Here is a 3,917-nt window from a genome sequence, read left to right on the forward strand (position 1 = left end):
TTTTTTGACTTTCTGAAGAAACTCTGCTCCCAAGACTGGGCTTTTTGAAGAAACTAAGACTATTTCAGGCTTTTTGAACAAATTCTTAGACTTTTTTTTTTTTTTTTTTTTTTTTTTTGACTTTCTGAAGAAACTCTGCTCCCAAGACTGGGCTTCTTGAAGAAACTAAGACTATTTCAGGCTTTTTGAACAAATTCTTAGACTTTTTTTTTATTTTTTATTTTTTTTGACTTTCTGAAGAAACTAAGAGTATTTCAGGCTTTTTGAACACATTCTTAGACTCTTTTTTTTTATTTATTTTTTTTACCAAAAATGCTTCCAGCACCTGGTATTCCCAGGCGGTCTCCCATCCAACAAGGCCCGACACTGCTTAGCTTCCAAGATCAGACGAGATCGGGCGTTCTTTTTTTTTTTTTTTGACTTTCTGAAGAAACTCTGCTCCCAAGACTGGGCTTCTTGAAGAAACTAAGACTATTTTAGGCTTTTTGAACAAATTCTTAGACTTTTTTTTTTTTTTTTTTTTTTTTTACTTTCTGAAGAAACTAAGAGTATTTCAGGCTTTTTGAACACATTCTTAGACTCTTTTTTTTTTTTTTTTTTTTTTTTTACCAAAAATGCTTCCAGCACCTGGTATTCCCAGGCGGTCTCCCATCCAACAAGGCCCGACCATGCTTCCGAGATCAGACGAGATCGGGCGTTTTTTATTTTTTTTTTGACTTTCTGAAGAAACTCTGCTCCCAAGACTGGGCTTCTTGAAGAAACTAAGACTATTTCACAGAGGTGGGAGTAAGTCACACATGTGCAAGTCACAAGTAAGTCTCAAGTCTTAACCTTCAAGTCTCAAGCAAGTCCGAGTCAATTTTGTGAAAAGCAAGTCAAGTCAAGTCAAGTCACTGCTTTATGTCAAGCAAGTCAAGTCAAGTCGTAGCTTGGGTCACAAGTCACTGGCAAGTCATACAAACGTTTGATGATTTCACTGAATTTATATATTAAAATAAGTTAAAACTACATAAGCTGTGGACTATGGTTTTATTTGCAACATTTTTTTAAAATATGCATTTCCACAACCAGCTGAGTGGTTACTACAATAAAAATAAATAAATAAATAAATAAAAATTCAAACTACATAGCCTAAAATGTAAATTTAACTGAAATTAGGCCAACATTAAAGCATGAAAAATAAATATGCAGTGAACAAACATTGCAGAAGACCATTAAAAGGTATTAAACAATTCACAATTCAAGTATAATGGTTCCTATGCCACCAAATGGCATTCTTCAAACTGGCATCCCCTTTATGGAACATGAACACATCCCAACAAGTTAGATCTTTCCTTTTTAACAAAAGAATAACAAGAAAAAAACAGTAATAATTGAATTGACACAAAACTTACACCTGTCAATCAGGTGGATTGACTATTGTACATTATTAATCTGTGTGAGTGAGTGATTTATTAATATTTGTGAATGAATGTGTGTGCATGTGTATGTGTGAAAAGTGTATTGTTTGCATGTCCATGGTTGTGTGTGTGTGTGTGTGTGTGTGTGTGTGTGTGTGTGTGTGTGTGTGTGTGTGTGTGTGTGTGTGTGTGTGTGTGTGTGTGTGTGTGTGTGTGTGTGTGTGTGTGTGTGTGAGTGTGTGTGAGTGTGTGTGAGTGTGTGAGAGAGAGAGAGAGAGAGAGAGAGAGGTGATTTGATTGAGTGTGATTGATTCATTAATATTTGTGAGTGAATGTGTGTGCGTGTGTATGAGTGAAGAGTGTATTGTTTGTTTGCATGTGTGCATGGTTGTGCTTGCAAGTTTGAATTTTTGTTTTGTGTATTTGTGTATGCATGGTTCGGTTCGAAAGTCTGTATGTTTTTTTTTCTTTGTGTGTAGGTGTCTTTTTACAATATTTTAGTGGTATTAACTAGCGATTTCTTTTTACTTACTCTATGCCCTATATACTAGCGTTATAAGCTAAACAGTTTTTAGAGATAAAACTCTTTACATTCGATTATCATGAAAACAAATCCCAGAGAACGGTAGACTGTACCAATGCATTATTAATTATTATTAAATTACAGTTAATTTTTTTTTATATATTTCTTTTAACATTAAAGTCAACCCTGGGATAGCAGACTATATTGGTAGCATATAACTAGACAGTACAAAGGGATGCATGCAGGTAAAAAAAACTGGAATATGGCATATTTTAACATATTTTAACCTGATTTTCATTTTCATTTTCAAGAAAATATTTTTTCTCTGTGCTTTTGTATGTAAGGGATTATTCAGATCATAAAAAAAAATCATTAATCCAAGGCACTCGAATATTATTAAAAATATATAGAAAGCCTTTATTTCATCATGGCTTTAATATTTTAAAATCAGGTGACAAGTACTTGCACAACTATGCGTTGTGGCTAATGAGCCTTTGTCAGGGTGTGTGACCAAAGCCCCTTTCACACAGAGATTCCGGAAAATACACGGATAAAGTGACCCAAGATTTGACCCGGGTTCGTTTGATTTAGGTTCATTCACACTGCCAGTCTGGCAGTGCCAGTGATTTCCCGGAATCAGAGATTGCGTTCACACACAACCCCTAAAGACATGTAATGTCTTAGCAGCGTCTTAAGTTTGCTTATGAGCTTCTCTCTCTCTCTCTCTCTCTCTCTCTCTCTCTCTCTCTCTCTCTCTCTCTCTCGAAACCACGCTTGTGCATTTTTTTTTTTCTCTCTGATTCGATCATAAACTTGCGCATTACGTACCGTTTCACAGCTGGCGAACGATCCCGCGCTTCAGCGTCATCACTACGACACTCCATTATTACGGTTTTTGTTCACACAGCGCGCGTTCCTGCTGCGTCACGTGATTGTTGCGGTGCGTTCAAATACAGATATTTATTTTTAAAAAGACAAGTTATTTCGAGTCATTTACCTCAAGTCCGAGTCAAGTCTCAAGTCATGAATATCAAGTCAAAGTCAAGTCAAGTCTTTTATTAATATTTGTCAAGCAAGTCTCAAGTCCTAAAATTTGCGACTTAAGTCTGACTCGAGTCAAGTCATATGACTCGAGTCCCCCATCTCTGCTATTTCAGGCTTTTTGAACAAATTCTTAGACTTTTTTTTTTTTTTTTTTTTTTTTTTGACTTTCTGAAGAAACTCTGCTCCCAAGACTGGGCTTCTTGAAGAAACTAAGACTATTTCAGGCTTTTTGAACAAATTCTTAGACTCTTTTTTATTTTATTTTATTTTTTTACCAAAAATGCTTCCAGCACCTGGTATTCCCAGGCGGTCTCCCATCCAACAAGGCCCGACCATGCTTCCGAGATCAGACGAGATCGGGCGTTTTTTATTATTTTTTTGACTTTCTGAAGAAACTCTGCTCCCAAGACTGGGCTTCTTGAAGAAACTAAGACTATTTCAGGCTTTTTGAACAAATTCTTAGACTTTTTTTTTATTTATTTTTTTTATTTTTTTTAATGCTTCCAGAACCTGGTATTCCCAGGCGGTCTCCCTACTGCTTAGCTACCGAGATCAGACAAGATCGGGCTTTCTTTTTTTTTTTTTTTTACTTTCTGAAGAAACTCTGCTCCCAAGACTGGGCTTCTTGAAGAAACTAAGACTGTTTCAGGCTTTTTGAACAAATTCTTAGACTTTTTTTTTTTTTTTTTTGACTTTCTGAAGAAACTCTGCTCCCAAGACTGGGCTTTTTGAAGAAACTAAGACTATTTCAGGCTTTTTGAACAAATTCTTAGACTTTTTTTTTTTTTTTTTTTTTTGACTTTCTGAAGAAACTCTGCTCCCAAGACTGGGCTTCTTGAAGAAACTAAGACTATTTCAGGCTTTTTGAACAAATTCTTAGACTTTTTTTTTATTTTTTATTTTTTTTGACTTTCTGAAGAAACTAAGAGTATTTCAGGCTTTTTGAACAC

General features: G+C 35.3%; 1 long non-coding RNA gene across 1 annotated transcript; it reads right to left on the reverse strand.

Annotated features, from left to right (window-relative positions):
* Positions 1-1,472: 1,472 nt before the first annotated feature.
* Positions 1,473-3,071, reverse strand: LOC309494828. The gene is made up of 2 exons (XR_014204441.1): positions 2,693-3,071; positions 1,473-2,652 (listed from the first exon to the last, which is right to left on the reverse strand). It is a non-coding gene; the product is annotated as an uncharacterized lncRNA (long non-coding RNA).
* Between the last annotated feature and the right edge of the window lie 846 nt (positions 3,072-3,917).

This window comes from Leuciscus leuciscus (genome assembly GCF_965113295.1).
Source record: "Leuciscus leuciscus genome assembly, chromosome: 3".
Taxonomy (NCBI): domain Eukaryota; kingdom Metazoa; phylum Chordata; class Actinopteri; order Cypriniformes; family Leuciscidae; genus Leuciscus; species Leuciscus leuciscus.